We start from the raw sequence: 27,444 nt of genomic DNA on the forward strand, positions 1-27,444 counted from the left end.
AATTATGATCAAATAACTTCATACTTACAACAGTACAAAATAGCCTCTGCCTGCATCGGTACCGCTGAGTTGGTGGCCACCATTATTCCGGCTCTGACAACTGGTTGAAAGTCGGGTGGTCAGGGGAGAACAGTCGTCTCCGGTGCTGAAACAGCATTTGCTTCGGGGCTAACTCCCTAAACTACACTCTGCACTTGTTGATGTGGTGGAACACAAATAAAAGAACGGCTATTTCGCTGAAGGAAAGGGGCTTTATTACAGATCTGCACTGTTATTAACAATCCCTACTGCTCTCTACCTGCTCTGGTCCCCATCATCTCTTTCTACCCGGAGGTAGAAATAATAAAAAATAATATCTATTTTTTTACACACGCTGCTTCCGGTCTCATCAGTCACGCTGCGCGCCTTTCTCTGCGCACACACTCACTTACGTTCACACACACACTGAGCTGCCTGAACCACACACATACATCCCACAACAATCTGTACATCAGGAGGAAAAAATCTGCTTCAGTTCAAACCAAACAACGTGGAATAAGAAATAGAAACAGCAATAGGAAAAAAGTGCATCCAGATCATCTTTCTTTTCTTTCACTCATTCTCTCTCGCTGGCTTAGTCCATGGCCACTCCCACTGACTCTTCTCCTTCTGTTCCTCCTCCTGCTCCTCTCCCTCCGTGTTTTGTTTCTCCATGAAACTGTAGCAAAACAGACGTGCAGCGTGCACTGGCTCCAACACCCTCCTCCTGTATGTCGCTAAAATGATGCTCCCCTTATGAAGGGGGGCAACATGATCGGCCCCTCTACAGGGAGAATACTCCCTTCCTCTACTTAATATAAATGATTAAGTCCTATTTTTTCTTTTTTTAGGAACCCTAGTAATTTAACCTAACTAAATCTTTCTTCATGTTTTTCATTTGTCCCTTTATCCCTCCAGAGGTTCCACATCAATATGTCTACAAGGTGGATGAAGCTCTCAAGATGACCAGCAGCTGTGCAACCAGAACTCAAACCTGGACCAGAGCAACCAGAGTCTGCTCGTATTAAAGAGGAAGAGGAGGAACTCCTCAGGCAGTCGGAGGAAGAGCAGCTTTGGCTGAAGGATGAAAACTGATCAGTTTTCAATACCGGCTTGCTCATGAGGAAGATGGTCACAGTGGATCCAGAAACCAAACAGGGACCATATTCCCTCTTACAGTCCTCCTGCAGACCAACATTCACCTTTAGAGGAAAGCATGGTTGAAGGACTCAGGACCAACAACGTGTGCAGATACACAGCCAGAAAAGAGCTGTATAACGGAGACAAATGAGAACGTAGGAGAGTCCTTTCTGTTAGAAAGTCATTGTAATGAAAGAGATGAGAAACAACATTCCTGCAAGTTCTGTGGGGAAACAGTTTAAAACGAAAAGTAAGTTAACTGTTCATGTAAGAATTCACACAGGAGAGAAGCCGTGTTTATGTCAAACATGTGGAAATGTTTCGGTCACCAGGCTACTTTGGTACGCCACATGAGAATTCACACAGGTGAGAGGCCGTATTCTTGTCCAACATGTGGAAAATGTTTCAATCAAAATGATCATTTAAAGTACCACATGAGCTCTAACAAAGGATGTCTAAAGCCACCTTCTAGATTTGTTAACCTAAAATCCCTTGAAAGACAAAAAACAGTCCACAGAGATGAGAAACACTTTCCTGCAAGTTCTGTGGGAAACTATTTAAAATGAAAAGTAAGTTAGCCATTTCATATAAGAAATCACACAGGAGAGAGACCGTACTCTTGTCAAACATGTGGAGACGTTTCACTCAGCGGAGTACTTTGGTGAACCATGAGGATTCACTTCGGTGAGAAGTCATTTTTTGTCAAACATGTGGGAAAGTTTCAGTCAAAATTGTTATTTGTTAAGTCACATGAGGATTCACACAGGTGAGAGACCGTATTCTTGTACAACATGTGGTAAATGCTTCACTCAAAAAAAGCATTTGGTGAATCACATGACAATACACTCAGGTGTGAAGCCATTTTTTTTGTCCAACATGTGGAAAATGTTTCGGTCGCAGGGATGCTTTGATGAGCCACATGAAAATCCACAAATGTTAAAGGGCATATTCTTTTCCAACATGTGCAAATTATTTCAATCAAAACGGTCATTTAACATTCCACATGAGCTCTAACAGAGAATTGTCAAAAGCCACCTTCTATAAAGAAATGTGGAAAATAAATCACGTGTCAAACTCAAGACCCGCGGGCCACATCCGGGCTGTGAATAAACTATCTTTGGCCTGCATGATCATATCTACTTACTATTAGAGCTGGCCCGCTGATACAGCACACGTACCACATAATACTACAAGTCCCCACAATGCACTGCTAGTACGTTTACAAATCACAGGCCTGCAAACGCGTACCTCACTGATTCTCCAGAAACCTGACGGAGCTGCTCACCTTTGTGAACAACCCCTCTCCCCAGAAAATGGATAAAGGAAAAGTGGACTTTGTAAACAGAGAATATGTTTGTGGATGTAAAGGACAAAGCTGTGTGTCTTCTGTGTGGAGACAGAGAGGCTGGAAATGAAGGAATACAACGTAAGAAGACACCTTGAAATGAAGCACCACACACAAATACAAGCATCTGGAAACAAAGACTCCAGAAGTAGAAGAGGTTTTAACCCTTTAGGCTCCAGAGTTTTTAGAAGTTTTTAAGGGAAACTGAGAAGAAATGTTGAACATGAACCAGAGTTTTGAGTAGTAGTAGAAGTAAAATTACACATCTAGTTTCATATTGGTAGCCGTATTAGACACTTAAGCTATGATCTATTTACATACATACACACATATATATATATTTTTTATTTTTTTTATTTTTATTTTTATTTATATACATATATTTATATCTACAGAGAAAACTCATTGCAGCTACTTGTATCGGTGATTTTGTTCTTTCAGTAACTACCCACAACTGGTGACCATAAGGTGAAGGGTAGGAACGTAGATCAGCCAGTAGATCTAAAACGTCACCAACAAACTCCTTCTACACAATACAGACTGATGCAGAGTCTGTATCGATCTGCCTGTCAATCTCACGCTCCATCCTTCCCTCACTCATGAAGAAGATAAGAACTCCTCCACTTGGACAGGACCTCATTCCTGACCTGGAGAGGACACCCTTTTCTGGCTGAAGACCGTCGTCTAGAATTTGGAGGTGCTGATTCTCATCCCAGTTCGCATCACTCTCAGCTGTGAAGCACGCCAGCGAGAGCTGGCGATCACGGACTGAAGAAGCCAACAGAACCACATCATCTGCAAAAGGAAGAAACTCGAGAGGCGTCCTGAGTTCACCAAAACTGGATCCCCTGAACACCTCAGCTGATCCTAGAAATTCTGTCCATAAAAGTAATGAACAGAATTGGTGACAAAGGGCAGCCTTGGAGGAGTTCATGGTCAAAACGCCTTCACTAGGTCCACAAAACACATGTAGACTGGTTGGGTGAACTCCCACGACCCCTCTAAGACCCTGAAGAGGGTTTAGACCTGGTCCACTGTTCCAGACCTGGATGAAAACCACGCTGCTCCTCAATCCAGGGTTCATCTATTCTATGGACCCTCCTCTCCAGGAGCCCTGAATACATCTTTCCAGGGAGGCTGAGGAGTGTGATCCACCTGACATACACACTCACATTACTTGTACATAGAAAACCAGATACTGTGGTAGTTTTTTTTTACATGTTATTTCTTAAAGTCTCATTTTATCTTTTCATTATCTATACACTATGTTCTGATTCTTGTAGTAAAGTAATAAAAAATATGTATTTTATTAGAGTGTAATGATGTAGAAAACAGTGATGTTTACTTTATTTCCACCTGTACAAAGAACCCAGACTGAATCCTGACAAACCATAGAAGTGTAACAGTGTGTGAGGCCCTCTAGTGGACGTTGTGGAGTATTGCGTTGTCTTTGCTCCAAAGGTTTTTGTACAGAGTTTTGCTGTTTCCTGTCACTGTGGAGCTGTAGAGCACAGTAGTACACAGCAGAGTCAGACACATCGAAGCTTCTGGATTCAGCAGAGAACTGATGATTTGTCTCTGATCTCAGCATTAATATCTGTCTTTGCTGAACTCTGGATCATATCTGTGTTTCCGCTGTGTTGAGTAACGTCTCAGCATGTACTTTGGGAAACTATTTACTTCTTGTTTGTACCAGAATAATCTTGGAAATGCATCACTGGTAGTAAAATTACAGCTGAGTGTAACATGGTCTCCTTCACAGCAGTAACATCTCTCTTGGCTGGGTCACTGTTGTCTTCTCCTTTACACTCTGATGGAAGAACAGAACATGCAGAGGAAGAGATGAATCAATAAAGATGATTGATTAAAGGAGAAGATGAGCAGCTTAAAGAGTTCTATTCCATGTAGAATAGATGTCATTTCACTCATCATTGTCACTTTGAAGCATAGAAGGTGTTTTTACAAGGTAACAAATGGCAGCAGAATGATGTGCTGTGATTTTCTGTAGAATGAACATTAAAGCTCTTCATGTACAGCTCAGTAATGTGTTCAAGTGTTTTGAAGAGGAAAACATGTTGAGTTTCTATCTTACCAAAGAAAAGAGCAGCCAGAATAATCCACAGCCAATGTTCCATCTGTACAACAAGGTTTCAATCAGCAGGAGAAACTAGCTGAGTGTTCAACATTCAGTCTGACAATTGTTCTCTTCACAGCAGCTCTTCTTATTGACAGAAAGCTTGAACACAGTGCAGAAGTAGAGCCCCGCCTACTTCATCATGTGGCCTCTAGTGGAGGACAAAAGTTCACTTCAACAGGGAGGAAAAAGTCAAAGTCAGCTTTCATTTTTAATTCTGCAGCATTTACAGGACAAATAGAGAAAATTAAATTACGGTTTTCTCAAACCTGATGCATGAAATACAAGAATGTAAACCAATAAACAAACAAACAAGTACTATCACTAAGTAAATAAACATGATAATAAATAGAAAAAGGAAACTTACAGTCAGTGTTATATGTTCATGGTTACAGATTAATAAAACAGACTGAGTTAGCTTCTGGTCTGGTTAAACTGTTAAACTGGTTAAAGTGGTAACCTGGTTAAACTGGTTAACATGGTTAAAGTGTTTTTGTTCCTGAGGGGTAAAAAGTGATGATGGGGGGCGTCCGAGTCCAGGATGTGTGGAAGGGGGGCCTGAGCAGGGAGAGAGTTCAGCATCCTGACCAGCCTGGTGGACCAAGCTGTCCCTCAGTCTGCTGGTTCTGGTCCTGGTCCTGAAGTTTTCCATCCTGATGGCAGCAGGCTGAAGAGCATGCTGCTCTCATGCATGGTTAGGCGTGGGAAACAGGAGGACGACTTCTTTGGGACAGGGATGATGGTGTGGGTGTTTTGAGGCACGTGGGGACGACAGCCTGGCTCAGCGACATGTTGAAGATCGTCCGCGAAGACATCCGTGAGCTTCCTGACACAGTCCCTCAGCACACGACCCAGGTCTGTTATCAGGACCAGAAGCTTTGCGAGCATCGATCCTGCTGAGTGTCCCTCCTCACACTGTCCAGCATCAACACCTGTTCTCCAGGAGGGGGTGGAGACTTCTGTACAGGTGTGCTGTTGTGTGCTCAAAGCGATGTGAAGAAGTGATTTAGATCATTTAGCAGAGAGGTGGAGCTGTCACAGGTCTGCAGGGGGTCTGTAGTCCATGATGGTCTGTATCCCTCACCACAGGCTCTGTGTGTCTCTGCTGTCTCTGAAGTGATGAGCTTTCCCTCCTGCAGTCCTGCTTCTTTACCTCTCTGATGCTGCATCACCGGTTGGTCCTCGCTGTCCTCAAACCCTCCTCATCTCCTGCTCTGAAGGCAGCGTTCCGAGCCTTCAGCAGCCTCTGGACCTCCCCTGTCAGCCTTGGCTTCTGATTGGCCCAAACAGTGATGGTCTTGAGTAGAGACTCTTTGACCAGAGCTGTTTCAGGGCTGTGATGAGGTCGGAAGCCAGACTGAAATTTATCCAGATTTCCACTTTCATTTAAAAAGTCATGAAGCTGGTGAAATACAACTTTCTCAGTAATCTTGGAAGTAAAAGAGGTTAGAGACGGTCCTATAGTTTGTTCATTATAGAGGCGTCTAGTCCTTTTCTTTAGGAGGCTTAATAGCAGCTATCTGTAGTAACTTGGGAAAGATGCCTGATGCCAGCGAGCTGTTAACTATCAGTAGGAGACCACTTTCTACTGAGGTAAAAACTCTCCAGTATCGGTACCAGTATGATTCTTCTCCTGAGTGCTGATTTATAATACAGTCTAGCTAACCTGCTCTTGTCTCCCTGGAGTCCTGTGTAACACAAACATGATGTTGGCCCTGGTGACATTCTGGGATAAACTTCTACAGGTGGAGAAAATGACCACCGTGTCCACATGAATTCATCTCATCATGCTGCTGATGATGCTGCTTTCACAGGGTGATACCGGAGCCGTGGCCTTCAGGGTCCAGTCGTACAATCTGCTTATTTTCTAATAACTTGTTTTTCTAGATTACAGGAACAAGCAGATTTTATGATGATGCTGGTTTACTGGTTTTAATAGTGATGAAGATGATTTCTGAACCTCAGTGTAATGTTAGGGTGTGTCAGTGTGTGTTTTTCTAAACTTTTGCTTTTACTACAACCTAGGGGTTGTCTATGCTCATGTGGGACCAGCAGCTCTTATCCTTCCTTCATTTCCCACTTGTGTTGTTTATGAGTTTTTTTAATCTGTGTGAATTTTGACCCTTGATGTGATTATAACTGTGTGAAGGTGTTATGGTAAATTTATTCATGCTTTGTGTGATTAATACAAAAACAAGTTTTTCTTTTAATCAAAAGAGGGGAAATATGGAAGAAATTAGACTTATTATGCTCTATATATAATATTATAATCACACCTATAATTACTTCCTTTACTATATTCATGTATAAACTGTATTTACACTGATTGTTACTATATTACACTTTTTACATTGTACATTTTTACTCTTCATGCTTTTATTCTCTTTTAAGGTTTCTTCTCTTCATGTACAAGCTCTGTTAAAAGTTCACTACGAGGGTAAGATGACCTTCATCTGGTCCTTCCTCAGACCCTTAGTCAGATCAGCTGTGTGAGAATATCAGCTGTGATCCAGTCAGAGTGTTTGCAGCTTCATGTTTTCTTGTTGGTGTGGATCTGCTGCTCGTGTGAATCCTCCCACAGTGTTTCATCAGAGCTTTAACAGTGTGTGAGGCCCTCTAGTGGACGTTGTGGAGTATTGCGTTGTCTTTGCTCCAAAGGTTTTTGTACAGAGTTTTGCTGTTTCCTGTCACTGTGGGCCTCACAGCACAGTAGTACACAGCAGAGTCAGACACTGCAGCAGAGGAGATCTCCAGATCCAGTTGTTTCTGTTCTTTAATCACTTTAAAAGACAGTCCAGGAACTGGAGGAGATGTTTCTCTTCCTGTTCCTGTGTGAGAGATCAGGAATTCTGGTGGTTTTTCTGGATATTGTCGATACCAGAAGAAATAATCATCAATAGCTGGTGTTTTAGAGTAAGTGTAGGACAGAGTAACAGAGCTTCCTTCTAAACTGGACTCTTCATTCTTGATTGCAGTGAGTTCTTCACAGCTGACACCTAAAGGAAGAGAGAAGTCAAATAACTGAAGAAGAAGCAGAAAATCCAGAAATGGATGTTTTTAAAGAAGCAAACAAACCTGTTAGAATGACTAGAAACAGCAGAGTGAATCCAAATGTCTGCAAAGACAGCATGTTGAATAAAGGTGATGTTTGTGGTTTGTGTGTTGAACTGTGTTGAATGTGGAAGTTTGTGTCTCTTCTATAGTTCAGTAACAGCTCAGCTCCTCCCTGAATCTCTCCAGTTACCATCTGTGATGTTCCAGGCTCCTTGTAAGTGTTTTAGCTCCACCCGGTGATTGTGTGGAGGAAGCAGCAGCTCAGTTCAGGTTTTCTCAGCTTCTTTTGTGCTCAGGTGTGGTCACATGGTCAGTCTCAGGTGACAGTCACCATTTTGGATTATTATATGACGTAGTAAGAAGCTTCTGCTGAGTCTGTACAAGCTGAAACTTTAAAGAAGTTTTGTTTGTGAGTAAATCTGACATGTTACATGTTTTCAGATATTGAGCTACTTATTTGTGACAGCATGGAGAGTTGGGCACAGACCCGGCATTATGACACGCCCCCCAGTGGGCGGGTCCACCCTTCCACCAACCAGGCTCCTCCCATCCAGGAACTAGCCTTTTTATTAATGTTTGGTTGTTTTATAGCGATACTAAATCGTCATAATTAGAATCTCTTCCTGTTTCTGTTTTGACTCTGAGACAAATGATGTCTTGAGATATTTGTGAGTTGTGTGTGTCTGTATATTAAATCTGTGTGTGTGTGTATAATCATCAAATGTTGCGCGTTATGTTCTGTTAAGTTGTGATGGTATTTGGTGTGAAGTCATTGGCTGGCTTTAATGGAGTAGTAGTGGATTGTGTCAGGTGTCATGAGACAGTAACCATAGCAACCACAGGTGTGTGTCCCAGCTCGTCCTCTGGAGACATCGTCTGCAGCTGGATGAAACTCTGTCCGACTCTTCCTCACTAAGCGTAGTGAGTTAAAGTTACATGTTTACTAGCAGGATGAAGTAGTAGTATTGAAGTAAGTTGCACAATATTAACCAGGACCAGTCTGGTTGAGCTCTGCTAGCCTTTCTCTAAAATGAACTACCAGTACAGGAACTACCTGTGAATGAGTACCTGTACAGGTGAGTTACTGAGGGTTCCTCCACGGTTCCTCCTTGACTGGATGTAGAAGTTTGCTGAGCGGTAAGAGTGTTAAATATGATACACGGGTCTGAACGTATCTCTCATCATATCACTGTTTAGGGCCTTTGATTAACTGGTCTCAGCCTCAGACAGTCTGACATTTAATCATAAAGTCTGATTATTGGTTGAGATTTCTAGACAGACTTTGCTCTTCATGAATGATGTTAAATTTGTCTGAGAGCTGATATCAGCTGGATCCAAAAGGTTTAGTTAATAGTAGAGGAAAATACTTCACATGCAACTTTAATCTCACAGCACACTGAAATCTGTTTTCTTGTGTTTACATTTATTTTAACAAGAGAGGTGGAAAAGCTGTCAGAAAGCCGACTGATGGAGATAAACAAGTAAAAATCTTGTAAGTTTGCTTCCACGTCCCAGTCATCTTGTCAGGGTTGGGGCTGGGGTTGGGATTTCCCAGCCGCCTCTGAAGGCGTCTTTCCTCTAGCTCTGATTGCTTTGCACTAATTGCTAATGCTCTCCACCTGTGTTGCTCTCTAGAAAAGCAGTAGTTTCACTGCTGCTCACTGCCGGATCATGAGAGTTGCTCCTGAACTCTGCAGCCCTTCCCTTCGACCTGTTGACCTGTTTTCTCCCTTCCTGGAGTTTCTGTACCTGCCTGCTTCAGCCTGGTAACTCTGGCTCTCTTTTGGCTGTGTCAGACCACTACTGTGTGTTTTTAACATCACCAGGCCTCGGTGGGAACTGTGAGGAAACGATATATTTAGGGATGGTGAAACCGAGGCCTCATGAATCATCAAGCCAACTTTGATCCAAATGCATGAAAATGGCTTAGTGTTCTGAATCTTTTGACCATATTAAAGAGCTCCATCTGCTGGCTGTGGGAGTCTGATGTGTCAGAAGAACAACATTGACACCTCACATCTGTCATCCCTATCTCAGCTTGGAATACGCGTTCAATAAACGATACGTATTCTATTATGAGTGAATATTTATTATCTGTAGTTCATAAATTATAAAGAGGGGTTATTAGGTAAGATTAGTAAAGGTAACAGAATTGTGGTGTAACTTAAGTAAACCAATCTGTAATGACAATAGTTACTCACAGCAGGAACATATGAGGGAAGGTGCTTGTGCAGCAGGGATAGTGATGGTGTTAATGATTTTATACAGTTGTAATAAAACTGTTTACTGTTTTATGTGTCTTATTATTTATAATAAATATTGCAAATGCATCTTATCGTCTACCTCATGAGTTGTTTTTTTTTTTTGCATAGCTGATTGTTGTTGAATGTAGCACACTGCACATTTATGTACATAGATTATTTACTCCAAGTTTTCTTATGTTATCTTTATCTTCTATCTAGTTTTTTTAATTGTTTATTTATTTTATGTTTTCTGGCATTCAGGTTGGACGGCAAAGTAAGATTTTCGTGGTTCAGGAAAACTTGTTTCTTTACTGTGCAAATGACAAACACTTTGAATATTGAATGTTGAAATGTATTATGAGAAAAATGCTTTGGCAACTGTGTGATCTGTCATAATTTTTTATTTAAAAACATATTTTCTGTCAGGCTTCAGTCTGCTCCTCTTCTGGCACACCACCTCTCCAGCTTTGGAGAGGTTGCACCTGAAAGAAACACAATAACAAAATTGTAATTAACCAACTTTAAAATTATTAAAATCCTCTACTGATGATGATCAGAAACCAGCTCGGCTGTCTAAGGTCCTGCAGGTTGTGGTTTTCCTCTGCAGCTGCAGACCCAGACGTTTCCTCGGATGCTTCTGGTTGAAGTTTGATGAATTTTAAAAGTCTGCTTTTTGCATGGCTATTAAAACATTTATATAAGAAGGAAATAAATCTTACCTGTGATGTTGAAGGCACCGCCCTATCCATCTTTTTCTCACACTCCAAGCTCCTTCAGCAGTAACCCTGGCAACGGCGTCTCGCGCAGACGTTTGTTTCCCCAAATCTCTAAAAGCTAAGTGTGATCCAATATAAACTAATGCTGATGTGATGCTTTCCCTAATTTTGTTGTCAAAATGTAATGTCGCACAATGGCTCCTCTCAAAAACCTGCGATCTCCTCAGCGTTTGTAATCTCTCGTTGAGAGATTGATTGAAGACCGGTCCCTTTGAAGATCCCGCGTGCTGCTCAAAACGCGCTGATGACGTAACGAGGCCTCGTTTGGTCTATCACGTGACTTTTGGCATGCTGAATCAATGCTCAGAAACAATGCTCGCAACACTTCCGTGTCACATGCTCGACACGTGATCGAGCAGATCGGCTCGAGCATAACATCCCTAGATACATTTCTTCCGAAGTGGCTGCAGATTTTATTGATATTTTAAACCAAACTCCTGCTCAGTTTTTACCTGAGATCCTGTAAATGAGTCTTCCTCACACAGAGGAAGTGGTGGAGTTCCTCAGGGTTCTGTGTTTGGATCGACGGTTTCATGATGTACATGCTTCCTGCTTCTAGCTACGTGAGGGTCCAAGGCAAAATGCTGTGTGGGGCCCAACTCTGACAGGATAAGTACTTTATTAAATTAAATTAAATATAGTCTGCAGCTCACTTACACACAACACACTCGCTCCTTTACAAAGAGAAACAGGAGAAAGTCTACAAACACTAGAAGCAGGTTAGTAAATACTAAAAGGCTCTTATAAAAGTCAATAAACAGCTACAAAGATGTTTAATCCGGTAAATGATTCACCAACAAGCCAGAATCTATTCCACTTTACAAGCTGAACAGCCTACAGCCGTCATATCTTCTCATTTTAGAATGAAACATGTAGTCGAGCCTCTCAAACAACAGAACTGATCAACACTTATTACTCAGGTCAATAATCCAGAGCCACAGTAGTCCAGTATAATTACCAGTAGTCCTAATATTTATCAATCACTTAATAAATAATGTGTGTTTTTATAAAGCAAAGCAATAACTTACTTCTAATCAGGACAAATAAAAAAGTCTTTAAACCTAATTTATCAATCATGAGTCATTTTAAACTCATGAGTCAGTCAGTCGCTCCCACGTAAAAGGTTTGTTTTATTTTAACCAGCTTTCATGGATCAAACACTAAAGCTGGTTTATGAGAATACAACCCTGAGCTAGCTAACTAGCATTTAGCTGATGCATCTGCAGCTCTGTCAGCATCTCCCACACCTTTGAAGAGCTTCTACACCTGGTCTGGTTGGAGGTTTTAATGAAACCAAGTTCTTAACAGTTTTGGCTCCAAACACATCTCAGATTTTCTGGCATGTTCTGACTTCTTAGATCATCTGGAACAGTTTTACCTGCAACTTTGGGGACATGTTTGTGTATTTTATGCTCCAGAAATGTGGAAGAATATTGTATATTTTGGGTAAATGGTGACGTCTGTCTTACTCTCCTAACACTGCTGATTCACTCTGCATCATTGTCTATAAAACCTTATAGGTTTGAGATTTGATTTGTTTAAGTGGAAATATAAACTCTGCTTTTCAGCGCTCTGCAACCTCTGCTTGGTTTTCTTCATTTTATCTTCTCTATAACACATTTTAAAACATTTTCTATTCTTTCCAAAGCTCTATGAAGCACATTGTTGGTGAGTTTTTCTATTAGAATAATTAGTGTTTGCAGCTGGAACCACAGAGACTCTGATAAAACAGGAATGAGCAGAATCCATCTGATATGAAGCTGTGGTCTGAATACCACTTCCCTCCTCTTTGAAGAGTAGTCAGATATCTGTGTTCAGGTTTTTGTACAGCCTCTTCTACACTTTGTATCACTGTGTTTCTAGAGCACAGTAGTAGAGAGCTGTGTCTGCCAGGGTTAGCTCGCTGATGGTCAGGCTGGTTGTTGTAGACGATGTTTCTGAGGAATATCGCTGATCAGGAATGTATTCATCACCACTCGCTGATTTTGCTCCTTTCAGGAGTATAAACTGAGGAGCCTGAAGGTCAGAATGATGTTTGTACCAGTGAAGTCGAACACCTCCTGCTGATGTCTGATATCTACATGTGAGTGTGAGAGGTCGTCCTTCTCTTCCACTGACTTCATCTTGATCAGGAGAGATTGTGTCTGCAGCTTTTAGTCCTGGAAAAAGTAGAGAAAATGAAGCCATCAGACTAACATTGTCCATGAGGCTGAGAGGAGAAGACAGTGGAAAATGTCTCCTGTACAGTGTTACTCTGTGGACATTCACAACTAAATCAACTGTAGAACTCTGTCAGTTCAATTTACAAGATGATCCAAAGATGATTTTCATTCTATCAGAGCAAAGAAAGCAGAAAAGTAGTGAAATGCAGTCTGTATATGTGGTTAATGCAGCAGCTTCAAGCAAACTTTAATCCCTGTTCTTAAACTCACCTAGAATGTGAGATAGAAGCAAAAAGAGGTAAAGCAACATGTCTTTGGAGTTCTTAAAGCCAGACACACAGCAGATGAACAATGTTCTTCCACTGCAGTAGAATGAAGAAGAAATAATGTCATTGGATGAGCTGAAGTTCAGTGGGCGGGGCCATGATGTTTTCAGTTCAGCTCAACCAATCAGATTGTTTCCTGCTTCCACAGCAGCTCTGTCTCTGTCTCTGATCTTTACTGCTTCATTTCTCTCTTGTCTTTGTCATCAGTCCAATGACTCAACAATCAGAGCTTTAACAGTGTGTGAGGCCCTCTAGTGGACGTTGTGGAGTATTGCGTTGTCTTTGCTCCAAAGGTTTTTGTACAGAGTTTTGCTGTTTCCTGTCACTGTGGGCCTCACAGCACAGTAGTACACAGCAGAGTCAGACACTGCAGCAGAGGAGATCTCCAGATCCAGTTGTTTCTTATCTGCACTCACTTTAAAAGACAATCTAGGAACTGAAGGAGACATTTTTGATCCTGTTCCTAAGTGAGAGATCAGGAATTCTGGTGGTTTTCCTGGATATTGTCGATACCAGTAAAACTCATCACTACCAGCTGGTGTTTTAGAGTAAGTGTAGGACAGAGTAACAGAGCTTCCTTCTAAACTGGACTCTTCATTCTTGACTGCAGTGAGTTCTTCACAGCTGACACCTAAAGGAAGAGAGAAGTCAAATAACTGAAGAAGAAGCAGAAAATCCAGAAATGGATGTTTTAAAGAAGCAAACAAACCTGTTAGAATGACTAGAAACAGCAGAGTGAATCCAAATGTCTGCAAAGACAGCATGTTGAATAAAGGTGATGTTTGTGGTTTGTGTGTTAAACTGTGTTGAATGTGGAAGTTTGTGTCGCTTCTATAGTTCAGTAACAGCTCAGCTCCTCCCTGAATCTCTCCGTCTCCTCTTTCATCTGTAGTTTCTCTTCTCTCAGTTACTCTTCCTCCTGGTTAACAGTCTGGCTGCTTCATCTTCATCACTCTGATCTCAGGAGCTTAGATCTGTTATTGATGTAGAAGAAGAGTGTAAAGGAAGGATCTGTTGGAAACACCAGGTCTACACATTTTTCATCTCCATCCTGTTGGAACCAGCTGGTGATAAATGGAAAAGTTATAATTACACAGTTTTCCCAGATTATAGGGGCAATTAGCAAATATAAAAAGAGGTTTTAATGTAGTATGATTAGGATAAAATGTCATGCTTCATTTTCTGTCAGGCCTGAGGATAAATGAGGTTCATTCAGTCCATCTGGACTTCCCTGATTGCTCCTCATCCTCACCTGTGCTCAGGTCTACCTAAACTCTCTCCAGACTCTCCTTCTCTGCCAGACTATGGACAGCCTTGTGCCGGTAGATGTCCTCCAATCTTTGCTGGACATCTACCATCCCGCTGGACTTCTTGTGCTAGTTTGTTTCCATGTTGCTGACCAAGTTCACATCCTTGGATTATTCTCTTCATCTTGCCTTGCCTACGACAGACCTCTCCTGCCTTCTGGTTCTCTGGACACCGGCCCATGATCTGACTTCTGACAACTAATTCTCACCCAACCCTTCATAACTTTTATGGACAGAATTTGTAGGCACAGCCGAGGTGTTGAGGGGATCCCGTTTGGTGGCCTCAAGATCGGGTCTCTACTGAATGCGGATGATGTGGTTTTGTTGGCTTCATCGGGCCTCGATCTTCAGCTCGCTGGAGCGATTCGCAGCCGGATAAACAGATTCGGTGACAAAGGGCAGCCATGGCAGAGTCCAACCCGCACTGGAAACAATTCTGATTTACTGCCAGCAATGCGGACCAAGCTCTGACACCAGTCGTAATCAATTCACATCAAACTTTATTTATAAAGCGTTTTTCTTGCCAAAGGCCACACAAAGTGTTTTACATGATGAAAAAAATGTATGCATATTAAATTAAAACAAGCCTTCACACACTATATGACATAGCAATTCAAAAACACACCCATCATTGTCTCTCTCACAGTCACACAGACGTCCACATACATGTACAAACAGAGCCGTCCCCCCTCCCTCCATTATACACAAACATAAACTCCCTCATTTCTGTTTCTTAGTACAAAATAATAAAAGTAATAAACATCTGGCTTGATGCTGCTGTGAAGAAACAATATCTTGGGGATATGATCACACCAAGACCCAGCCCACCCATTTCCACAGAAGCCAGCACAGCAACCACCCAGATCAGGACAGACCAGAATCCACATCACAGCTGTAGGACTGCAGTGTAGGACCCCCAGCCACTGGGACAAGGGCGATCACCACGGCAACAACCCCCAGTCCAAGCAGGCAAAGCTCCTCCCCATGAGGAAAGGAATGACTGTTATACATCTTGTGTTTACATTTAGATAACACATAAACAGTCTTTCATGATCTCACTTACGTGTGGATGCAAACTTTATTAATTACCGTGGTGCTCATTAACAAAGTATACATTTAATAGCAGCTGCTGCTTTGAGAAGGGTGCTGCTGGACAGATATTACACTAGGACATGATGTATGAGGGTGGGGCGGGACTACTAGACAACACCACTGATCAGTACCTCCAAATCTTAGACCATGGTCCTCAGCTGGAAAAGGGTGGAGTGTTTTCTCCGGGTTGGGAATTAGGTCCTGCCCCACGTGGAAGAGTTCACATGGGAGGCCCCAGGGAAGACCCAGGACACGCTGGAATGGCTACATCTCTCAGTTGGCCTAGGAACGCCTCGGGATGCCCCCAGATGAGCTGGCGAATTTGGCCGGGTAGAGGGAAGTCTGGGCTTCCCTGCTTAGGCAGCTGTCCCCGCAACCAGACCCCGGATAAGCAGAAGAAAAAGGATGGATGTTTACTTGTTCGTTCCCTCCAAGGTGGTGCGGTTCTTCACTAAGAAGTTGTGGATGAAGCCTGATATTTAAGCCCTCTCGTGAAGAAGATGACAGCAGCAGCATCAGCAGCAGAACATCAGTGGGGTGTGGAGAAACCTAAAAACTATATCAGGCTTCAAACTGCTCCACTCACAGGCTGAGGGGGACCTGAACTGGGTCAACGATCTGAATCTGCATTTCAGTAGGTTTGATCAAGCACCCACTCCTCCCCCCACACAGCTGCACTCAAACACCTTGACACTGGGACTTCCCCCCACAGTCCTTCACACTTCTGACTCATTCTGCCATCAAAGCCCTCCACATCTCCTTGGACAGAGCCCCCCTGCCCACCCCTCTCCTTTACAGCAACCCAGGAGAGAACGGAGCTGAGGAGGATCAAGGTGAAAACGCTGCTGGACCAGAAGGCATCAGCTCTGGGCTCCTTAAGTCCTGCGCACATGAACTGTGTGGAGTTATGGAGCAGGTTTTCAACCTGAGCCTCAAGCTGAAGGTGGTACCACAGCTCTGGAAGACCTCCTGTGTGGTACCTCAGCTCTGGAAGACCTCCTGTGTGGTACCACAGCTCTGGAAGACCTCCTGTGTGGTACCTCAGCTCTGGAAGACCTCCTGTGTGGTACCTCAGCTCTGGAAGACCTCCTGTGTGGTACCCAAGCTCTGGAAGACCTCCTGTGTGGTACCTCAGCTCTGGAAGACCTCCTGTGTGGTACCTCAGCTCTGGAAGACCTCCTGTGTGGTACCACAGCTCTGGAAGACCTCCTGTGTGGTACCACAGCTCTGGAAGACCTCCTGTGTGGTATCTCAACGCTGGAAGACCTCCTGTGTGGTACCACAGCTCTGGAAGACCTCCTGGGTGGTACCTCAGCTCTGGAAGACCTCCTGTGTGGTACCACAGCTCTGGAAGACCTCCTGGGTGGTACCACAGCTGTGGAAGACCTCCTGGGTGGTACCTCGCGCTGGAAGACCTCCTGGGTGGTACCACAGCTCTGGAAGACCTCCTGGGTGGTACCTCAGCTCTGGAAGACCTCCTGTGTGGTACCAATGCCAAAGACATCTCACTCCAATGAACTCAGCAGCTACAGGCCGGTGGCTATCACGTCCCATCTGATGAAGACGCTGTAGAGTCTGATCCTGGAACACCTTCGGTCCACGGTGGGACCCTCCATGGAGCCACTGCAGTTCGCCTACCGGCCTGGTATCAGAGTGGAAGACGTGGTTATCTTCCTGCTACACCGAGCTCTGGCTCACCTGGAGAAGCCTGGCAGCACTGTGAGAATCAGGTTTGTTATTTCTCAAGGACCTTCAACACCATCCAGCCGGAGCTCCTGAAAACCATCAGCTGGATGGTGAAAACCGAAGAAACGAAGACATAGAAAAGTAGAATATTTGATTTATTATAGAAGCAAACAAACATGCAAAAATATTCATGTGTTAAACTTTTTATTTAGATCAGTTCATGAGAAGCAACAACATGTTAAAATGTCTGGTAACAAACTTTCTTTCTTTCTTTCTTTCTTTCTTTCTTTCTTTCTTTCTTTCTTTCTTTCTTTCTTTCTTTCTTTCTTGTGTCATATATGTGGATGTTTATGTCATATTTGGCTCTGTAGTCTTTTGTAGGACTAACAGACTAAAAGCTTCATTTTATTCCTGCAGGAATTAGGTTTTTAAATGAATTGTTGAGATATGATGTGTTTGTTGATTTCTTTTGCCTTCAGGGGATAATAAAGATTCTTGTACCAAACTTGAACTTGATGCCCTCTAGTGGACGTTGTGGAGTATTGCGTTGTGTTTGCTCCAAAGGTTTTTGTACAGAGTTTTGCTGTTTCCTGTCACTGTGGGCCTCACAGCACAGTAGTACACAGCAGAGTCAGACACTGCAGCAGAGGAGATCTCCAGATCCAGTTGTTTCTGTTCTTTAATCACTTTAAAAGACAGTCCAGGAACTGAAGGAGATGTTTCTCCTCCTGTTCCAAAGTGAGAGATCAGGAATTCCAGTGGTTTTCCTGGATATTGTCGATACCAGAAGAAATGATCAGTACCAGCTGGTGTGTTAGAGTAAGTGTAGGACAGAGTAACAGAGCTTCCTTCTAAACTGGACTCTTCATTCTTGACTGCAGTGAGTTCTTCACAGCTGACACCTAAAGGAAGAGAGAAGTCAAATAACTGAAGAAGAAGCAGAAAATCCAGAAATGGATGTTTTAAAGAAGCAAACAAACCTGTTAGAATGACTAGAAACAGCAGAGTGAATCCAAATGTCTGCAAAGACAGCATGTTGAATAAAGGTGATGTTTGTGGTTTGTGTGTTGAACTGTGTTGAATGTGGAAGTTTGTGTCTCTTCTATAGTTCAGTAACAGCTCAGCTCCTCCCTGAATCTCTCCGTCTCCTCTTTCATCTGTAGTTTCTCTTCTCTCAGTTACTCTTCCTCCTGGTTAACAGTCTGGCTGCTTCATCTTCATCACTCTGATCTCAGAAGTTTAGATCTGTTATTGATGTAGAAGAAGAGTTTAAAGGATGGATCTGTTGGAAACACCAGGTCTACACATTTTTCATCTGCATGCTGTTGGAACCAGCTGGTGATAAATGGAAAAGTTATAATTACACAGTTTTCCCAGATTATAGGGGCAATAAGCAAATATAAAAAGAGCTTTTAACGTAGTATGATTAGGATAAAATGTCATGGTTCATTTTCTGTCAGGCCTGAGGATAAATGAGGTTCATTCAGTCCACCTGGACTTCCCTGATTGTTCCTCATCCTCACCTGTGCTCAGGTCTACCTAAACTCTCTCCAGACTCTCCTTCTCTGCCAGACTATGGACAGCCTTGTGCCGGTAGATGTCCTCCAATCTTTGCTGGACATCTACCATCCCGCTGGACTTCTTGTGCTAGTTTGTTTTCATGTTGCTGACCAAGTTCACATCCTTGGATTATTCTCTTCATCTTGCCTTGCCTACGACAGACCTCTCCTGCCTTCTGGTTCTCTGGACACCGGCCCATGCTCTGACTTCTGACCACCAATTCTCACCCAACCCTAAGTATCGCCAAATCTGCCTTTCTGTGTTTGACCATTGCTTGTTTATGGACAACGTTTCTGGATCTTGGCCTGGCGTTTTAACTGTGGAGTTGTTTTCAGTGGAATCTCCTTCTCCTGTGATCAGGCTCTCTCCCTGCAGGGTCCTCTGCCGACATCTTTTCTCAAACTCTCGGCCAATAAATCCATTCCTTTCTGTTCATAACTTTTATGGACAGAATTTGTAGGCACAGCCGAGGTGTTGAGGGGATCCCGTTTGGTGGCCTCAAGATCGGGTCTCTCAATGCGGATAATGTGGTTCTGTTGGCTTCATCGGGCCTCGATCTTCAGCTCTCGCTGGAGCGATTTGCAGCCGGATAAACAGATTCGGTGACAAAGGGCAGCCATGGCAGAGTCCAACCCGCACTGGAAACAATTCTGATTTACTGCCAGCAATGCGGACCAAGCTCTGACACCGGTCGTAATCAATTCACATCAAACTTTATTTATAAAGCGTTTTTCTTGCCAAAGGCCACACAAAGTGTTTTACATGATGAAAACAATGTATGCATATTAAATTAAAACAAGCCTTCACACACTATATGACATAACAATTCAAAAACACACCCATCATTGTCTCTCTCACAGTCACACAGACGTCCACATACATGTACAAACAGAGCCGTCCCCCCTCCCTCCATTATACACAAACATAAACTCCCTCATTTCTGTTTCTTAGTACAAAATAATAAAAGTAATAAACATCTGGCTTGATGCTGCTGTGAAGAAACAATATCTTGAGGATCTGATCACACCAAGACCCAGCTGGACAGACCAGAGTCCACATCACAGCTGTAGGACTGCAGTGTAGGACCCCCAGCCACTGGGACAAGGGTGATCACCACGGCAACAACCCCCAGTCCAAGCAGGCAAAGCTCCTCCCCATGAGGAAAGGAATGGCTGTTATACATCTTGTGTTTACATTTAGATAACACATGAACAGTCTTTCATGATCTCACTTACGTGTGGATCCAAACTTTATTAATTACCGTGGTGCTCATTAACAAAGTATACATTTAATAGCAGCTGCTGCTTTGAGAAGGGTGCTGCTGGACAGATATTACCCTAGGACATGATGTATGAGGGTGGGGGTGGGGCGGGACTACTAGACAACACCACTGATCAGAACCTCCAAATCTTAGACCATGGTCCTCAGCTGGAAAAGGGTGGAGTGTTTTCTCCAGGTTGGGAATTAGGTCCTGCCCCACGTGGAAGAGTTCACATGGGAGGCCCCAGAGAAGACCCAGGACACTCTGGAATGGCTACATCTCTGTTGGCCTAGGAACGCCTCGGGATGCCCCCAGATGAGCTGGCGAATTTGGCCGGGTAGAGGGAAGTCTGGGCTTCCCTGCTTAGGCAGCTGTCCCTCGACCAGACCCCGGATAAGCAGAAGAAAAAGGATGGATGTTCATTCGTTCGTTCCCTCCAAGGTGGTGCGGTTCTTCACTAAGAAGTTGTGGATGAAGCCTGATATTTAAGCCCTCTCGTGAAGAAGATGTCAGCAGCAGCATCAGCAGCAGAACATCAGTGGGGTGTGGAGAAACCTAAAAACTATATCAGGCTTCAAAATGCTCCACTCACAGGCTGAGGGGGACCTGAACTGGGTCAACGATCTGAATCTGCATTTCAGTAGGTTTGATCAAGCACCCACTCCTCCCCCCACACAGCTGCACTCAAACACCTTGACACTGGGACTACCCCCCACAGTCCTTCACACTTCTGACTCATTCTGCCATCAAAGCCCTCCACATCTCCTTGGACAGAGCCCCCCTGCCCACCCCTCTCCTTTACAGCAACCCAGGAGAGAACGGAGCTGAGGAGGATCAAGGTGAAAACGCTGCTGGACCAGACGGCATCAGCTCTGGGCTCCTTAAGTCCTGCGCACATGAACTGTGTGGAGTTATGGAGCAGATCTTCAATCTGAGCCTCAAGCTGAAGGTGGTACCATAGCTCTGGAAGACCTCCTGTGTGGTACCAATGTCAACGACATCTCACTCCAATGAACCCAGCAGCTACAGGCCGGTGGCTATCACGTCCCATCTGATGAAGACGCTGTAGAGTCTGATCCTGGAACATCTTCGGTCCACGGTGGGACCCTCCATGGAGCCACTGCAGTTCGCCTACCGGCCTGGTATCAGAGTGGAAGACGTGGTTATCTTCCTGCTACACCGAGCTCTGGCTCACCTGGAGAAGCCTGGCAGCACTGTGAGAATCAGGTTTGTTGTTTCTCCAGGACCTTCAACACCATCCAGCCGGAGCTCCTGAAAACCATCAGCTGGATGGTGAAAACCGAAGAAACGAAGACATAGAAAAGTAGAACATTTGATTTATTATAAAAGCAAACAAACATGAAAAAATATTCATGTGTTAAACTTTTTATTTAGAACAGTTCATGAGAAGCAACAACATGTTAAAATGTCTGGTAACAAACTTTCTTTCTTTCTTTCTTTCTTTCTTTCTTTCTTTCTTTCTTTCTTTCTTTCTTTCTTGTGTCATATAAGTGGAGGTTTGTGTCATAATTGGCTCTGTAGTCTATTGTAGGACTAACAGACTAAAAGCTTCATTTCATTCCTGCAGGAATTAGGTTTTTAAATGAATTGTTGAGATATGATGTGTTTGTTGATTTGTTTTGCCTTCAGGGGATAATAAAGATTCTTGTACCAAACTTGAACTTGATGCCCTCTAGTGGACGTTGTGGAGTATTGCGTTGTCTTTGCTCCAAAGGTTTTTGTACAGAGTTTTGCTGTTTCCTGTCACTGTGGGCTGCAGAGCACAGTAGTACACAGCAGAGTCAGACACATGAAGCTTCTGGATCTTCAGAGGAACTGATGATTTGTCTCTGATCTCAGCATTAAATCTGTCTTTGCTGAACTCTGGATCATTATCTGTTGTTTCCGCTGTGGTTGAGTAACGTCTCAGCATGTACTTTGGGAAACTATTTACTTCTTGTTTGTACCAGAATAATCTTGGAAATGCATCACTGGTAGTAAAATTACAGCTGAGTGTAACATGGTCTCCTTCAGCAGCAGTAACATCTTCTCTTGGCTGGGTCACTGTGTCTTCTCCTTTACACTCTGAGGAAGAACAGAACATGCAGAGGAAGAGATGAATCAATAAAGATGATTGATTAAAGGAGAAGAATGAGCAGCTTTAAAGAGTTCTATTCCATGTAGAATAGATGTCATTTCCACTCATCATTGTCACTTTGAAGCATAGAAGGTGTTTTTACAAGGTAACAAATGGCAGCAGAAATGATGTGCTGTGATTTTCTGTAGAATGAACATTAAAAGCTCTTCATGTACAGCTCAGTAATGTGTTCAAGTGTTTGAAGAGGAAACATGTTGAGTTTCTATCTTACCAAAGAAAAGAGCAGCCAGAATAATCCACAGCCAATGTTCCATCTGTACAACAAGGTTTCAATCAGCAGGAGAAACTAGCTGATGTTCAACATTCAGTCTGACAATTGTTCTCTTCACAGCAGCTCTTCTTATTGACAGAAAGCTTGAACACAGTGCAGAAGTAGAGCCCCGCCTACTTCATCATGTGGCCTCTAGTGGAGGAAAAAGTTCACTTCAACAGGGAGGAAAAAGCCTTCCAGCAGCACCTCAGTGAGCTGTTCACAGCTGACACCTAAAGGAAGAGAAAACTCTGGAAGTTTCTGATCTGATAGTTGTTCTCAGTCTTTATCTGTGGATTCCAGGTGATATCCAGCAGTATATCACCTGGAATCCACAGATAAAGTTAATCAGAACAGGTATGAAACACTGGGATGGTCTGAATGAACTAACACATGGACTCATGGAGGATCCTGATCAGAGCTCTACGGTACATTTAGTTTAGATTTATTTGCTTTATTTGTCAGGGACCATGTAGAAAACCTGATCCACAAGGTGAAGATGCTCTGTAGCAGATTCCAGCGTTCTCACTGTTACGGCCCCTGCCGTTTCTGATACGCCGCTGGACCTGTCACTCCTGGAGACTGGAGGTGCGCCCGTTTGACTGCTCGGGATTGGCTGTCAGGAACTGCCCCAAGCTACGAGGATGACGTGTCTCCCCTTCTGCGCCATGGATTGGCTGCTGCCCCAAGCGCCGGCAGCTGTTCTGCATCAGCTTAGAATAGAGTGTAATTGTGTGTGTTTAAAAGCAGGGAATTACTATTCCTCAGTAGCGATGTCACTAGGGCATCGTTCATAGGGTACAAGCTTGTTAGTTGAGTTAGCTGTAAATTTTGGTGTGAGAGCTCGTAAGAGCTTTGCTGTAGTGTTGTGTGAGTCTTAACTCTGAACGTCCAACAGAGCGGTTGGTTATTGTTTTCTTTTGACAAGGTTTAACCAGTTTGATTTTCGTGGAGTTCTTTTGTTTGATGATTGTTTGGTAAAGTAATAGGGACCTCTCAATAGGAGAAGTCCCCTCTTTTTGTTGGTAGTTGTTTTTTTGAGAATTGGATCGTTTTGGTTTTGTCATTATAGTTAAGTTTCCTTTCCATATTTTCGTTTTACAGTTAATATCGTTAAAGGCTCCATTTACTTTTGTTTGTTGTTCCCTGAAAAAGGACATCTTATGTTAAAGAGCAATTATTGTAAATAAATTCTTAAAAATTGTACCAGTAGTTATTGGTTTTGTTGTGTTGCGGTTTCTTCCAACCCCTGGACTCAAAGGAGCCGTAACATAATGGGGGCTCGTCCGGGAGTTTTTTGAGTATTTAGGGGCTTTATACCTTGTTTTGTGTCTGCATTTGCAGTTGTTTAGTTTGTCTGCACCTGTGAGCTGTACCGGATTCAGTAAGGTAGCTCCGCGATGGCTAAATTCAGATTAGAGGAGTTCCAGCTGAACCCTACGCTGGTTCAGATAGATCAGTGTCGCAAAGACGACTTGGCCGTGTTGGCTGATTTTTATGAGATACCTTTACCAAGGTATGTAAAGAAAAAAGAGATGAGAGAATTGGTACTGGCTGGTCTGGTGGACAGAAAGGTGCTTGGTATGGCAGAGAATGCTACTGTCGAGGCTGAAATGGCTCTTGATGTGGCGGGTCCTTCAGGAGCGAGGCCGCCTGACGAAACTGAGCAGGATGATCTGCTCGGGCCAGGTGGAGTAGGGGAAGCTGCACAGGCGGGTGACAGACCGGTCACTCCTGTCACGCTGCCTCGGTTTGAGCCAGGATTCACCGGGGACAGTCTTAGCTCCTCCCCTTTATCCGCTCGCCTGAAGCTCCGGCAATTCAGACTGCGTCTGGAAGCCGAGGAGAAGGCCCGAGAACGCCAAATAAGGCTTGAGATCAGGAGAATGGAGATTGAAGCCGATACCGCAGTACGCATTCGCCAGCTGGAGCTGGATGCCGAGACCAAAGCTCAGGTAAGACCAGTCTCAGGTGATCCGTCTGGGTCCCTGAGTTTCTCTCCTTCTTCAAAACCATTAGAAATGTCTAAATTCATTCCGTTTATACCAGAATTTAGAGAGTCAGAAGTTGATTGTTACTTTTCAGCTTTTGAGCGTGTAGCAACTGCGCTACAGTGGCCGCGGGAATGCTGGCCTATCTTAATCCAGTGCAGACTCACAGGCAAAGCGCAAGAGGTGGTCTCTTCGCTCCCTCTGTTGGACACTCAGAACTATAGCACTGTAAAAGCAGCTGTATTGAAGGCATATGAGCTTGTACCAGAAGCATATCGCCAAAAATTTAGAGCACACAGAAAAGATGTTACACGAACTCATGTGGAATTTGCGCGTGAAAAAAGCATGTTATTTGATAAGTGGTGTTCCTCCTGTGGAGTGGTCACATTCGAAGCACTTAGGGAACTTGTGTTATTAGAAGAATTTAAGAGGCAGCTTCCAGAAAGGTTGGTGGTTCACCTTAACGAACAACGAGTTGCAGATGTGTCTTCTGCTGCCACTTTTGCAGACGAGTATGCTTTAACGCATAAGATGGCTTTTCAGCCTATAACGAAACCAGAGACAATTAGATCAGATGGAAGAAAAACGTATCAGGTATCGAAAACTAAATCACCTGAGGAAAGAGCATGTTTCTATTGTCATCAGACAGGACACTTGATTAGGGTCTGTCCAAAATTGGCTGCTAAAGGCAATCCCTCCACTTCCTCATCAGCGGGAAAAGGAGTAGGGTTTATTAAAGGAACCGGTGACATGAAACGGTTGGAGCGCACACTGGATCCTTGCTTCAAACCTTTTACCATGCCCGGATTTATTTCTCTGACGGATATTTCCGCAGAAGAACAGCAGATATTAGTACTGCGTGACACCGGGGCGTCCCAGACCCTGGTTCTCGCAAATGTGTTACCCTTTTCTGAGGACAGCTATGCTGGGTATAGTGTAATACTCCACGGAGTTGGAAAAGGATATGCACCGTGTCCGGTCCATTATGTTAATTTGAAAACCAAATTGATCTCAGGTCGATTTCCTGTTGCTGTGTGTGATGAGTTGCCCATTGACCATGTGTCTCTGCTTTTAGGGAATGACGTAGCTGGTGGGAAGGTAACTCCTGCTTTGGAGGTACTGGACCAACCCGATCCTGTACCGATAACGCCGGCTTGTGTGGTAACACGAGCTCAGGCTCAAAAAGAAAAGGAAATGGCAAAATTTGAGGATGTTGAGCTTAGTAATAGTTGTTTGTTTCCCTCATTTGCAGATGGAGAACAACCGAGGGACACTGAAAGGGACACAGAGCACTCTGACGTAAAAGCTCAGAGGGCTCTGCCCACCCCTGCTGAGTCATCCCTCTCCATCACCCGTGGGATGTTGATTGAGGCGCAGGAGAAGGATCCTTCGCTGCGCACTTGCTTCGGAAAGGTGGTGAGTCAGAACAATAATAACGACGGTCAAGTAGTCTTTTTCTTGGTTGGTGGATTGCTGATGCGGCGATGGTGTCCGATCGTTCTGGGGGAAGCTGAGTGGAACACGGAGACCCAAATCGTAGTACCAGCTCCTTACAGACAGCAAATCTTAAGGTTAGGCCATGATGACCACTGGTCTGGACATATGGGAGTTAATAAGACCTACCAACGCGTATTAAAGCACTTCTTCTGGCCAGGATTAAAAGCGGATGTGGTTGCTTATATCCGCAGCTGTCATGTGTGTCAGCTTATGGGGAAACCCAACCAGGCGATACCGAAAGCGCCACTCCATCCAATACCTGTCATGGCCGAACCTTTCGAACGTCTAATACTAGACTGTGTAGGACCTTTACCGAGAACAAAATCGGGTAATGTATTTCTGTTGACTTTAATGTGCCCAACGACCCGATATCCGGAGGCAATTCCGCTGCGCCGGATCACGGCTCGTTCAATTGCGCGTGCTTTATTAAAGTTTTTCTCCACGTTTGGTCTCCCGAAGGAGGTCCAAACCGACCAGGGAAGTAACTTTATGTCCCGCATATTTAAGAAGACGCTTGCGGAACTACAGATCAAGCACATTACGTCTAGTGCCTACCATCCGGAAAGTCAGGGGGCACTAGAGAGATGGCATCAGACGTTAAAGTCGATGCTACGAAAATATTGCCATCAGGAAACAAAAGATTGGGATGAAGGACTACCCTTCATATTGTTTGCATCTCGCGAAGTGCCGCAGGATTCGTTGGGGTTTAGCCCATCCGAACTAGTCTTCGGTCATAAACTTCGGGGACCGCTAAAAGTAGTAAAAGAGAGTTTAATGGATTGCACGGCTCCGGCTAACAAAAATGTGTTAGATTATGTAACTTCGTTTCGGGAACGCTTACATCGCTCCCGTGAATTCGCAGCAAAGGCGTTGCAAAATGCACAAACAGAGATGAAACGCCGTTATGATCAAAAGACGACCGTACGTGAGTTTAAACCTGGAGATGAAGTTCTAGTACTGCTCCCTGTGCATGGTGCAGCACTAGATGCCAAGTTTTCGGGACCATACAAAGTAAAACATCGACTGAGTGAAACCGATTACGTTATTCATACACCTGATCGGAAGCGCAAAACTCGTGTATGTCATGTTAACATGCTTAAAGCTTATGTAACCCGCGAGAGTTTGAGAACTCAGAAAGGAACAGCCGAGACTGACATTCCGGAAGCTGAAACCCCATTCGTGGCACTTACTTTGGTGAAACATTTAGAACCGGAAGACGTAATGTTGGACCGCGTGGAGTCGCGCTTAACTCCGCGGCTGTCAAACTCAGAAGCATTGGCAGTTTTACCGTCTACTTTAGATTATTTGGCTGATTCTCAGAGGAATGAACTTATGTCATTAGTAGATAATTTTCGTGGTATATTTAACGATGTTCCTTCGCAAACGCACATCATCCAACACGACATAAATGTAGGAGATTCCCGTCCGATTAAGCAGCATCCAT

General features: G+C 43.8%; 1 protein-coding gene and 1 long non-coding RNA gene across 2 annotated transcripts in view; one reads left to right on the forward strand and one right to left on the reverse strand.

Annotated features, from left to right (window-relative positions):
• Positions 1-27,444, forward strand: part of LOC121645006 (thyroglobulin-like) — a 258,794-nt gene that overhangs the window by 48,185 nt on the left and 183,165 nt on the right. The gene's annotated exons all lie outside the window — the stretch shown is intronic.
• LOC121645221 lies at positions 3,632-21,499 on the reverse strand. The gene is made up of 3 exons (XR_006011391.1): positions 21,489-21,499; positions 20,219-20,220; positions 3,632-3,730 (listed from the first exon to the last, which is right to left on the reverse strand). It is a non-coding gene; the product is annotated as an uncharacterized LOC121645221 (long non-coding RNA).

Source organism: Melanotaenia boesemani, chromosome 8, assembly GCF_017639745.1.
Source record: "Melanotaenia boesemani isolate fMelBoe1 chromosome 8, fMelBoe1.pri, whole genome shotgun sequence".
Classification (NCBI taxonomy): Eukaryota; Metazoa; Chordata; class Actinopteri; order Atheriniformes; family Melanotaeniidae; genus Melanotaenia; species Melanotaenia boesemani.